This window comes from Hippopotamus amphibius, chromosome 15 (genome assembly GCF_030028045.1).
Source record: "Hippopotamus amphibius kiboko isolate mHipAmp2 chromosome 15, mHipAmp2.hap2, whole genome shotgun sequence".
NCBI lineage: Eukaryota > Metazoa > Chordata > Mammalia > Artiodactyla > Hippopotamidae > Hippopotamus > Hippopotamus amphibius.
Window position 1 is genome coordinate 62,522,593 of NC_080200.1, and position 12,930 is coordinate 62,535,522.

The 12,930-nt window shown below is 48.8% G+C and overlaps 1 protein-coding gene and 1 non-coding gene across 10 annotated transcripts in view; one reads left to right on the forward strand and one right to left on the reverse strand.

Moving 5' to 3' along the window:
- Positions 1–2,561: 2,561 nt before the first annotated feature.
- Positions 2,562–2,631, reverse strand: LOC130837625 (small nucleolar RNA SNORD123). Its single transcript, XR_009049388.1, has one exon. It is a non-coding gene; the product is annotated as a small nucleolar RNA SNORD123 (small nucleolar RNA).
- Positions 2,632–5,651: 3,020 nt separating this feature from the next.
- The window catches only part of SEMA5A (semaphorin 5A), a 482,622-nt gene continuing 475,343 nt past the window's right edge, over positions 5,652–12,930 (forward strand). For 2 of the 9 annotated variants that reach the window (XM_057709292.1, XM_057709287.1), the window contains exons 1-2: positions 5,733–5,788; positions 12,498–12,581. The gene's annotated coding sequence lies outside the window, so the exon portion shown is untranslated. Of the gene's footprint in view, positions 5,789–6,205; positions 6,223–12,497; positions 12,582–12,622; positions 12,642–12,930 lie in introns of those variants that run through there. The other 7 variants (XM_057709296.1, XM_057709288.1, XM_057709289.1 and 4 more) reach the window with 7 other exon arrangements.

Consider the following 12,930-nt stretch of genomic DNA (forward strand, 5'->3'; position numbering starts at 1 on the left):
GAGATGATGACAGATAAAACAAAAAGGAAAGGCACTTCTTTTTCACGGTGTGAAGTCTGGAGGCAACAATTCCAGGCTGATACGGGGGCTCCATAAAGTCACTAGGGATTCAGGCTGTTTTTCTCCCCGCCTAGCTTTCTTATCCTTAGCTCATGGCTTATATCCTAAGGTTAACTTACAAGTCCAAGATAGTGGCTGGAATTTCAACTATCACCGTCAGGTTCAGGGCAGGAATCTGGGTGTGGGAGGGAAGGGCAAGAAAGATCACACCCCAGGTAGGTGTTGTCCCCCTTTACATCTCATTTACATCTTATTTGTCACGGCTAAGTTCCATGTTCAAACCTAGGTGCAAGAGAAAATTTTTTTCAAAGCCAGGCAGACTGCAATTTCAATATAATCAGGAGGTCTGTGTTATTAAGGGTGATGGGGGTGGAGGTTGCTGTCTGCAGATGATCACCACGGCCTAGTGATATAGACTAGTGGCGACAGGGAGACTGGGAAGAGGAGGGGTTGGTATATTGGGCGAGAGAAGTTGACATTCTGAATTAAGGCAACAACCATGGGAATGGAAAGGATGGTCTGAAATGAGATTCGACAGACGGTGCGACCGGATCCTTAACAGCTCATCTTCCCGCTGATTTGCTTCAGGAGACACTTTGCCAATTGGTTTAATTTCATGTAGTAGACATTCTTTTCATTGAACTCAAGGACATCATGAGTTGGTCTCCCTGGTAAATGATGGAGTAAACTAAGACAGACTAATTTGTGTTTCTAAATCTATGTAGGATAAGCATTATTTTTGAAAATATATTTCCAAATGCACTTATTTCCCCACCAAAGCTCTATTTCCAAAGACAGAGGAATATAGAGAACATTGTTTAATAAGTATCAAACATATAATTTTTTTAAAAGTACAGTCATTCCTTGCTTATAGATACTCAAGAGATATACAAGACTCGATGCCAGAAAATTACACCCAGGAGTGCTTTATCTCCATGCTGCAAATCATTTGCATTTCCTCTAGATATTCCCAAAGTCTTTTAAGCTAATCCCTCTCCCCATACAAGACTTGTAAAAAGACAACTTGAGGTATTTTGAGCACACTGATTTTATTTTAAGGAAAGTGGGTGGCTAGAAAAATATATCTAGACATTTAGCCATAAACACAAGGAAAAATACTTCCAGATTTCTAGAATACTTTGGTCTTCTGGATACATCGCTGAAGTAAAACACATCTTTTATTAACAGGCCCTTACTAAAAGTGAGATTAATTACTAAGCTTTTCTAAGTAAAAAATAAGTGAGCATTTTTGTTGACTATATGCACTGGTTGTTGTATCCTTGAGTTCTTGCTGAGGTTCCTAGTGTGTAGATTTTAAGCAGGCTGCTCTCTTGAATGTGGCTGAGAGGTCTGGGAAGGTGGTTTTCACTTGTGAAGTGAGACTGAGAGCTCATAGGTGAGCAGAACTCACCTGGATGGGCCGAGAGCCAGGTCGCTCTGTGCCAACCTGCATGGAACAACCAGTGGGGCAAAGCATCTTCCCCTGACCAGACATGGGAAGCTCAAAGCAGACCCTGGATGGACTTGGGTGGAAACTGAGACTTCAGAGAAGGGGACACGATGGAGACTCCAGTGCACAGACTGGCAGAGTGCTGGCGCCCACGTGGTTGACCTGGTCCTTCCATTTAAGGTCCAGGAACCTGCACGTTGTCCCAGGCCCATACTCGTCCTCAGATGTGCCACAACTCTTCCTTCTGTTCTGTCCTCGTTTCTGGGCTGCTTTTGTTGAATAAAACTGGTCTGCTGACCTCTGCCAAGGGAGTGGGCTGCTATACTAAAAGGGGAGTGAGTGTTTCTTGGGATTAAAAAAACCCCAAAGAGTCTCTGTAAAGCTCAAGGGATGTGAGTAGGAACTGATGGTTCCCTGAACTCTCCTTTCTCGGTGATTCTTCACCTGTCAAAATTTTGGGGAGCATCGCGATGTCACCTGCAACCATAATCATGACTCTTCCAAATACTTAAAATGGGTGAACCAAAAACAGCACTGGGAGATTTTACTGAGGCATAAAACTAGGTATCTTTTTACCAACGTCTGGCCATTTTAAGGAAAAAAACGGATGGGGTCGATATGTGATCTAGCAGTTTTTTCAATTCTTCAATGCCACGGATCTAAAAGAAGGAAACTGGGTGAAAAGAGAACACTTGTGGTTGGCAACTATAATGTGGTTCCGGCTCAATGGTAGGAAAATCCAGTTATGATGTAAATGTCTAGAGTCGCAATTTCTGGGCTAAGGTTTTTTGTGATATTAATACCACCTCACTGCACTGTAAGGCTCACAGACAGCCAGGTTTCCCTTTGAGGTCACTTGTGACCTAGAGCTGCACCATGGTCTCTTGCGGGTGACGTTCTTGGCAGCCCCCTCCCGGCTTCTCTCTTCTGAGGTGGCAGTTTAACCACGTGGCTAGAATTCAAGCACAAAAGAGGGAAGCAACGACAAGACAAGATCGATTACTTATTTCAGAGACATAAGAGATCCTTCATATTTCCACCCAGAAATTGAGGTGAATCAGGAAATGGATGGCGTTTTTCAAATCACATGAATCAGCGCCCCGGAAGTCATCACTTTCACCACATGTTTGGTTGGTCTTCTCATTCTTTTACAATATCTGCATGGCTTACTTAATATAGTTTAGGGAAAATTATGATTTTATTTTTTAAAAGAAGAGAACGAAACAGTTTTGTTTTGAAATGATCACCTCTAGTTTTGACTGCGATGAGAAGCAGCTTAAGGTCAGAAGTTCTTCAGCTGAGTAGAGATTTTCTAAGAAAAAACCCCAGAAATTGCATTTGGAAAAAGGAAACACCTGTGGATTCTTTTATAGAATTTTTGATGTGGAGAGCCTACTTCTGTGCCGGGCCCTGGGTATTTCACTTACATCACTTTCTTTTTCCTTTAATGCTTACAGAGAACCTATGTGCCAGCAGGTTTGCTTCAGCTCCTGATGAGGAGGCTATAGCTCAAAAAGTCCAGGAACTGTCTCCAGGTCGCAAGGCAAAATCATGACTTCACTTTGGTTCCATTTCACTTTAAACTAAGGATGTACCCTAAATTATTATCCGGTTTCTGCCATTCCTCATTTTACTACTAATGTATTTGTAATTCACTATCACTAAACATACATGTTTTAATAATGCTTCCCTGTAGTCTGTGAAGTACCTGTAAAACTGACCCTCCCCCAAATAGACACATAAAGTCACATAACTTATTGAATTAAATGTTATTAGCCCTCCTGGGTTTCCGGGTACGAAGCTACTTCCTTCCTACCGCTTAGCTTTCTATATGCAGAGAATTCTTTTTTTTTAATGCCTTTAACTGTAGTATTGAGGGGCAAAGAACAAGGAGTAGTTAAACACATTTGGGTTCTAGTTTCTGTCTTCCTTCGCCCTGGCGGCTGGAGGATCCAAGGTCCACGTATCCACCCAAGGGGTGCAAGGTCGGGTGTAAGGCAGTGTTCCCCCCCACCCCCCATGCCCGCCCCGGAGCCTAGCTGCCCGGCTGACCTTGGCGGGCCTCCTCCTCCCAGGGGAGGGCTCCTGGGCCTCTGTGCCACGTAGGCAGGAGAACTGGACTGTCGGGAATGGAGCTCGTGCCCCACGTGCCAAGCACAGAAGGAGACGTGTTAACCTTTTCATTAAGGCCCCAGGAGCTCGGCAGCTGCCAGGCACTGGGCTGAGCGCCCCCAACACATCCCCGCCAAGAACGCAGCTCTGAGGCCCGCCCAGCTACGGACATTTCCTCCGGACGTCTTAGAGGAAATCCGAGTGAGGCCTTGAGTACCCACAGCTGCTCCATCACCAGCGCGACAGAGAGACTAGAGATCTGAGGCCCAGCTGAGCTTCCATGGAAACCTGCGGAACTACATTCATTTAATTCTTTCATTAAAAAATATTTCTAGAAAATGAAGACGAATCAGTGGCAATTTGTCTTTCGATTGTCCTTCTCTTGGATCTGCGTGGCTACTGCGTGAGCCATGACACCCTGTAGCCAGTGATGGGCTCTTTGTCTTATAGATGAACTCAAAGGCACAGTTATGGGCACACTGGGCCACTCCCGGTATTAGGAATCCCAAGACCCGGACGTTGGCCCTGGAGCGGCTGTGGGAACGTGGGTCATAGGGCTTTCCATTGTCACTGCAGTGACAGGGCCGTGGTGGGCGGTTCATGAGTTTCCTTACGCAAGAGAAACCTGGAAGCCACTCTCTGAGGCCAAGATGGAGAAAAAAGGGCCCAGAGAGACTGTCTCCCACCCTCATCCAGAAGGAAAGGGTCAGGCGCGGCCCTTCAGGGTTCCCTACCGGTTTGCAACAAAGTATGAACAAATTTTGCAACAAATTCCAGGAGCCTTGAAAGGTACTCTGCTTTCCAATTATGAATCTTTTCACGCAGGAGTACTCGTTCGATAAAGGCGAAAGATTCGGCAAAAGTGCAACAAGTACCAATAACATCTGCCCCATAATTGGACGAGATGACTTTGTCCATCTGGCGGCTCCTCTCCTTAATGCTCACTGCGGCCACTTGGGGACCCCCTGACCTGCCTGCTTGGTTCGTCGGGTTTGTTAGTTTCTCTAACTCAACGCTGCTGAAATTGACACCATCTAGCCGCGAGGCGCACCCCCAAATCGCTCCTCCGAGAACTCACAGCAACTCCCTCGGTCTTTAAGAAGTTTCCAGCTCAGAGCACGCAGGAGGATGTCACACAAAAAGAACAAAATCACAAACTCGGAGTCGGGAGGACCTCGCGGCGCCTGCCCACCCCCCACCACACGGCCGGATCCAGCCGGGGGACGCGTACGTACCTGGAGCTGAGGCCGGGGGAGTGGACGCGCCACGTCTCGGGTCTCGGCAGGCGCTGCCTCCAGCCCTTTATATCGCGCCCCCCCCCGCCCCACCAGCAGCCACGTCGGAGCGGCGGGACGGGGGCGGGAGGAGCTACAAAAGTCTTGGTGGGTCGCGGGAGAGGGAGTCCCTGAAAGTCAGGGCACAGTCGCACTGGGTGGGCAGGCAGGCGTGGGGCCCCTGCAGTCCAAGCGGGCGCCCCGGGAGCCCAGGGGGTCCGATCCCGGGAAGGGGCGGTGTCGGGGGAGGGGCCCGGGGAGGTCTGGCGCGGGGTGGGGCGCTCGGGTTTCACCCGGGCGGGGAGGGGAGGAGGAGGCGCGGCGGCGGGGGCGGGGCCGGGGCGGGCCGGGGGCGGGGCGAGGCGGCCCCGCGCTCCCAGCCCGCGCTCCCCGCGCCGCTCTACTCGCCGGGAAGGCGGCGCCGGCGGCGGCTGCTCTCGCTGCGCCGGCTCCCGCGCGCTGTGCTCCCGCGGCGGGTGGGCTCCGCAGCCCCCGGCCGCCCGCGGCCCCTGCCCGGCGGCGGCCCGCACCCTCCACCTCCTCTCCGCTGGAGCGGCCCGACCCTTGTGGCCCATCCGAGGGGCTCCCGTCTCCCACCCGGGCTCCCCTGAGGTGCTGGCTGGAGCACCTAACTTTGCCTCCACGCCCTTCGCCCCCGCTGGGCGCGAACCTGCGCACCCCTGGTCCGGCCGTGCTCCCGCGGACGGTGCGCCTGGCGCTGGAGCAGGCGCCCACAGCCCGGAGCACAGCGAGTTGGGGGTGGCTCTGGGGAAGTGGCGGGGGGCGGCGGCCGCTGCCTCGACTTCCCCCGCCGGGCGCTGAAGAAGACCCTCAGAGCCGCTCCGGGCCCCCGGCGCTGGATGACTGGCACGAGGAGCGCGCCCCGCACCTGGTGAGCGACCCCCCCGCCCCATCCCCGCTTGGCGTAGCCGCAGCCCCGACCGAGCCGCGTTGGGGCCAGGACCCGGGGGTGGCAGTGGTCGGCGGGTGGGTCGTGTCGATCTCGGGTCGGGTCGATCTGCAGGCACTGGGCGGGGGACAGCCCGGGGGCAGGATCAGGACTACGGTCAGTGCGGGGGCGCCCACAGTTGAGCTAGTACTCGAGCTGGAAGTTTGTGTCTCAGCCTTTACCGAGGTCTGAGTGTGCAGAGGTGAGGAGCGGAAGCTGACCTGGTGGGCGCCCGGGCGGTGGGAGAGAGGGGACCCCCTACCCAACATCACCATCAGGTGCGCAGTGGAGGTCTGTGCACGCACCCGGCGCGTGTCCCGGCTCGCATCGTCGGGAGCTAAGGGCAAGGGTCCCGGTGGCCAACACTTCGCCGTCCGGTAATCGCCGCCCGGGGCAAGGTTTTTCTGGTCGAGTTACTGGGGGCTTTGCGGCGCCCGCGACAATCCGGGAGGCGGTGGGACTTGGGCTCAACTCCACTGAGCGCTTTAGTTAATGAGGGAGACTGAGGCTGGCGGCCGCCCCGAACGTCGCGGCCGAGGATGTAGAGGCCTGGGGAACCGCCTGCCCGATGGGCTGCAGCCTGGCCAGTGGCCTTTCCGCGGGCATCTCTCCGCCGCTCCCCGGTTTCGCATCCCCTGGCTCAGGATTTCGGGGCTGGAGGTAGATCTGGGCCCGGGAGGGAAGATGTGTGAAGGAGCCGCCGCCGAGGAGTGATCCCCCCGGGATCGCTCCCCGCGGCGCCGGGTGCCCGGCCTAGCGCAGTCAGATCCCAATTTCCCAGGCTTTGGCGGGAAGCGCGCTCACCTCCTCGCCCTTTCCTCGCTTTGTACCTGGATGCGGCTGTTGAGAGTTGGGATTTAACTTTCCTGCACTTGCGGCGTCCCGGGGACCCCCGGCAGGGGGCGCTGAGAGCGAGCGCAGGAAGAGGGCGAGAGGATGCTCGGAGCAGTTGCTCTGTGCTGGTGACGGGGTGGGGGTCCTAGTCTGCAAAGAGCAGGACCAGGCGGGTCTTGCAGTAATTTCATAGAGGTGGAGGGTGGTGGGGGAGTTGATCTGTTGATCAAAGGGAGCTGTCAGCCTTGTTAGAAGAAGGGACAGGAAAGGTGGTTGCGAAACTCAAGTCCCTTAAATAGAAAGCCTCCTTCCAGAGACAAACGTATCCTTGTAAACTCTTCCTGTTTGTGCATCTGTCTTCCTCCCTGTGCTCCCTGTGACCGTTGTGTTTACTCAGAAAGAAAGCGAAATTGAATGAAGATAATGTGAATTATGTTTAATATTGACATTAAGTTCTCCTCAGGAACGTATTAGAATGCCGGGAGTTACAAATGATCGGTGCATTTTCTTTTCATTGAGGTTTATATTGAATCTCGTTTTTAAGAAAAACGATTGTATGTCACAGTTAGTTTATCCAGAAGAACTCTGTCACCATGGCCAAGTTTGGAAACAGCAGATATGTTATTTTTTTTATTTTTTATTTTTTTTGGGGGGTACACCAAGTTCAATCATCTGTTTTTATACACATATCCCCGTATTCCCTCCTTTCCTTGACTCCCCCCCCCCCTCGAGCCCCCCCCACACTCCCCGCCCCAGTCCTCTAAGGCATCTTCCATCCTCGAGTTGGACTCCCTTTGTAGCAGATATGTTATTAATTATAGAGTTAGTCTTTCCTAAGGAGACTCAGAAAGACAAAAACAGACTTTACCAAGGAAGATTTTTAACACCTAATTAGGACTGCTAAATTAATTGCTAATAAATGCCACTTTCATTATTGACGAGAGGGTAAAGTTTATCGTGCACTATTTTGAGTGAGCAATTCACACTTTCAGTTCAAGCAGATAATACCTTAACTTGTGTATCATTTATGTAACTTTTCCTGTCCATGTCTGTTTACCCCAGAAGAAACAGGGATTTTGAACCCCAAAAGATTTTTTTTCCATGCTTGTCTTTTTTTTTTTTACACCAAGTTCAATCATCTGTTTTTATACACATATCCCCATATTCCCTCCCTTCCTTGACTCCCCCCCTTCGAGTCCCCCCCACCCTCCCCGCCCCAGTCCTCTAAGGCATCTTCCATCCTCGAGTTGGACTCCTTTTGTTATACAACAACTTCCCACTGACCATCTATCCCACAGTTGCTAGTATATATATGTCTGTGTCCCTTGCCCCTTCTCAGCCTCCCCTTCACCCCCCCGCCCCCTCCATGCTTGTCTTAAATGAAAAAGCATTCTGAAATGTAGCTGCTTGGGCCACTTGAAATACATTTCTTTTTCCTTGACTTTCTTTCTTGTAGAAACTTTGCCACAAAATAGCAGCTCATCCAGCAATAGCAGCTCATCCACTGTGCTGCACTGGTCTGGCTCATCATTTGCATACTCACAGAATCCTGGGGGTGATGAACTGGTACCTGCTTTTATGTGCTTTTAGCCTGTACATACTTTCCTTAACCGGGAGGAGATGGATGATGCTAATCATTTTATGCCTTTTACAAATTGCACTAACTTAGTTGGTTGTTGTAATGGCAAACAGCTGCGAGATTCCTGCTGTGAGCAAAGACTTTGGTCTCCTGGGTGGTAAAGCTTGTCTTTGTCCAGAAGATGTTTTTGAGATGTTCAAAACTTGGTAGAAATAAACTTATGCTCTTCACTGCCGTCTCCTTTTTAAAATGATTTCTTCTCCACATCTGGATAGAATGAAACTTAGACACGTACAGTGCAGTGGCTGTTAAAAGATGTCGGCCAGTGGGGCGTGAAGAATTACACACCTTCACGTAAACTTTTGCTTAAGTTTTAGAGTTTGTAGACCTTCTGAATCCCCATTCATGACTTTGCAGCGAGAAATCTTGCTTGACTTTAGATTCTTGCTTGGAGATGTTAAAACCAACAAAATTTTCTCTGTGTTGCACGCTAATTGCTCAAAATAGCAGATGCCAGCTCCTTGGGACTCTGTCATATGCTCCTGATACTAGAGAGAGCTGCTTGGCTGAATCATTACATAATTTTTATTAACTTGATGATTATTTTTAATGATTCCAAGTGTCTATTTTTGTTGTTATAAAGGCTTTGAAATTGAGGCTTTGCTTCTGATACGCATGCTGGAAAGTGGGGGAGGGAAAAACAGTCCTTCCTTAAATGTCCAGCCAAATGTCTAAAGGCATTCCATTATATAAACAAGTAATCAGCAACTCTAGAGTTAACTAAGATTAGAAACTAATCCCTAAGAAGAGGTTTGGATCACAAATCCTATACAGAACAAGTTAATTAGTTTATTATATGTCAGAGTGAAGGAATCCATTTTTGGAATAGTCTATGTACAAGTGTTTGAGAGAAGTCCCATATCCTGCAGTAAATCCTCCATAATTCTTAATTCTAAAATTATACCATATTTGTGTTTAAAAATGCTTCTGCAAGTGTTGCTATAGTTACTAAGACAAATTGCTTAGGTTATAATTATAACACCAAGGTGACACATTTTTATCTTTGGAGTTAAATAATTTTTAAAATGTAAATTATGGTGTCGAACAAATTGAGTTACACCGAAGTGCAAAGTGTGTGTGTGGAACCTTGTACAGTTCTGCCCACACACATCTATTTGCATTTTTATACAGAGAAAATGAACTATTTTCTTGAGTCCTAAGATGAGTACACAGAAGCACTTTAAGTTGTTTATACTATCTTTGTGTACTGTTGTTGAAAGCATAGACATTATCACGTATGTCTCCAGCAACCTTTTAAAATTGAGCTGCAGAAATTTTGTTGAAAATTACTGGTTTTTATCTGCTTGCTGCCTTGTAGAAATGATAAGCCGTAGGTAGGGGGCAATCCGCTGTCTCTAATTCCTGCACAAATTGGTAGCATCTTAAAGGTAAATTCAACAGGTGAGGAGTAGCTAGTTCATTGGGAAGCAGTTTGAAGAAGCAGCTTTTGGTGTACTGGGTAAAGTTATCACTGATTTCTTCGATGAATTTGTCAGGTACTGGTTATCTAGATGTATGTAGAATTAATTTCCAAGGGCAAGAAAAGAGGAAGAAAACTAAAGTAAGCTGGAATAGAGTAGACAAATTTGTTTTGATTCAGAATTTATGCCAAATAGAACAAAGCAAATGAAAACTTGATCCAAGAGAAGGTCCAGTATAACAAGTAGTTTATTATAATGTACTGGTATTGACACAATTAATCTTTGCCATCTAAAGGTTTTAGAGCTGGGGAAACCTGGCTCTGAATTTCGCAGCAAGTATTCTGAAGCAACTTCAAAGACAAGTTATTGTTCCCTGGGGCATGACATTTAAAATAGGATTAACCCAACGGTGGGCTCCAGAAAACAGAAAATTTTCTCAAAGGAATTGCTATTGTCTTTTTCTTTTTCTTTACCTTCTTTTATTGGCCAAGATTAATGGCTGTTTGACAAGAGCAAAGTCGAGCACTTTACTTCTCTTTCCTGAGTCTTAAAATATGTTAGTGTAGTACTGTTGCATTTGGAAAAAAAATTAAATCATTCCATTCTTTACTCTTTTTTTTTCTACATGTACTAGAATTGGTTCCCTGATGAGTATTGAAAACACTATATTTTATTCAATAAAAGAGAATAAAGTTGTAGGGGGTGAATTTCTTTTATTTCTGAAAGGCCATGAACTCACAAATCTTCATCTTCCCATCTGTCATTCATTACTTGTCACTGTCTCTCTGGGGAATCAGCTACCCTAGGGTTCGTGTAGAATGATGTGAAGGTACACATTGGAATAATTTTATTTTATGTTGCATTTTTATGTCCATTTGAGAGTCGATCACATTACTGCAATAGATAATTCAATTACAGATATGTGTGATAAATAACCAGGAGACTGATGCTATCAGAAGGCAGCTCTACTGGAGAAATAATACTGTATTTGCTGAGATGTGAAATTAAATAAGTTCTAGGCAAGTGACAGTCAGGATTGAGCAAGGATAAATTGTTCACAGGAAATAGAGCCTCTTTCCATCAGTTCAGATTCACCCCACATTTGGCAACAATATATGATACGCCTATGCAAAGAAAAACAGTCAAAAAAAAAAAGCAATAAGAAAAATTCTGCAAAGCTGTTTTCTGTGAGTTGTCTGCAGAAACATAAGTGACTTAGTGCCCAGCTGTAACTTCCCGGAAGAGATGTGTTTCTCACCAACTGACGCCAATACAATTCCATACAAGGAACTTCCCTTTTGGTATGTGACACAACTCAGGGAGGGTTTCCGAAGCTGCGCGCGGTCAGCCACCAAGGATGCGGCCGCCCCGCTGCCAGCGCTACTCAAGCACTCGGTGCCCAGTGAGTGCCCCGGACGGAGGCCAGGGACATTTATGGCTGGGCATCCTGCAGCCGAGTGGGCTAGAGCATCACAGCTGGCTTCTGTGATTCCCTTTACAAGGTCGAGATTTAGATCTGCCGTAAAACTTTACCGATTGTAAAGCTGAGAACATTGTTTGTAACTGGCGGCATAAAGCAAAAATAATCGCTCTGGACGTTAACCTTCCTTTGTTCAGCAGACGTCACCATTAAGCCATTGTTCATGCCAGTTGAGGTGCACGTAGGAGCTGAAGAAGAATTTGCTTCTGAGACGCCTGTCAAGTCAATTCCCGTGTGTTCTAGCTGTGGACTTGACTTTGGGAAAGTTAGTTCTAGGAAAGCTGGGTAGAATAATTACCAGAAGCCTGGGCTTTGATAGAGTGCTTGCCTAATTGGGCAGGGCAGCTGGGAGAGGCCTCGTCTTCAGTGAAGCACTCGCTGGCCACAGAGAGGTCCCCAGGGGACAGGCCGGCCTGCTGTGCTGGAGAGATGTCAGCAGTGGTGGACAGGTTCCAGGCCAGCTGGAGAGGGGTGGTGAGGGCAGCAGCAGTTGACAGTGGCTTAGCCATCCCCGTGTGACTGAGGGGTGTCGGATAGAGGTCCTAGGAGGGCCCTGCCCAGAGGACGCGGGTGGAGCGTGTGGATGGAGATGGCCAGGCGGCAGTGGTGGGTCAGGATGCCAGGCCTGCATCATCCCTGGGGGTCCTCACAGAAGCAGGTCTTCCAGAAGATGGAAGGGGAGGTGAAGACAGGAAGCGGGGTAGGACCTCTCCGCAAGAGTGTGAGGATGTTGGGTTACCGAGGTAGAGTCTCAGGACTGATAACACAAAACACACCCCTAGAAGTAAGTTCTGACGTGGAGACCATCTTGAGGGAACAATTTGGATGCAGGGAAAGAACCAAGCACGCGGGACTGGCTGCCCGCCAAGTGTGGGTCTAAAGCTAGGCGGATGGCTGCTGCTTTCGTGCAGGATGGGCCTGGGGGCCTGGGCCGTGCAGTGGGATGGAATCCGTTCACGGGGGCAGATGTGCTCCCGAGGCCAGGAAGTCATGCGTCGTGTGTGATCTTGGCTCCCTGACTTGACTTGGCCCTGCCACTGTCCCTCCCTCCTGACCCCAGCCCCTCCAGCCTCCTTTTCAGCCTTCACGTGTTCTCTTCCTTCTGCTCAGGATGCTTTCGTCCACTTTCCTTGAAGGCCCACAGCTTCCAGATCTGGCTGCTTTGAGGGCTTTTGCTCGTGTCTCGTCTTCAGAAAGGCATTTCCAAATCTCACCGTCTAAGACGGCATCCCCTCCCTCCTTCTTCCCTTCCTTAGCCTCCTCTTTTTCTCTTCGTAGCATTTTGCTGCAACCCAACACGCTGCATGCAAGTCTTTCACCAACAGAGGATGGAAGCTTAGGAGCCAGACGAGACTGGCATTGGTGAGTCTCCTGTGCCTAGAACGGCGCCTGGCACACAGGCCGCCCGGGTTCATATGTGCGGTGAGTGAATGAATCGGTACATGCCTTTATGTGGTATATAAATAGTACAGACTGCGATATAGTGTCCTGGATAAAGGCTGTGACTTTAACAAGACTCTGGGGGCCAGCCATGGAAGCTAAACACTATTTAGGTGGAGAAAATTGTTTCAAATACGCCCCAAGCTGATTTATTCGCATAGTCTTGAAATACACATGTCTTTGTGAGCCAAGGCCTGTGCCCTTCATAGACCGTAATACAGAGCTATTTGCACCATCGTAAATGCTTGCTGCATGAATCCGTGACCCTGCT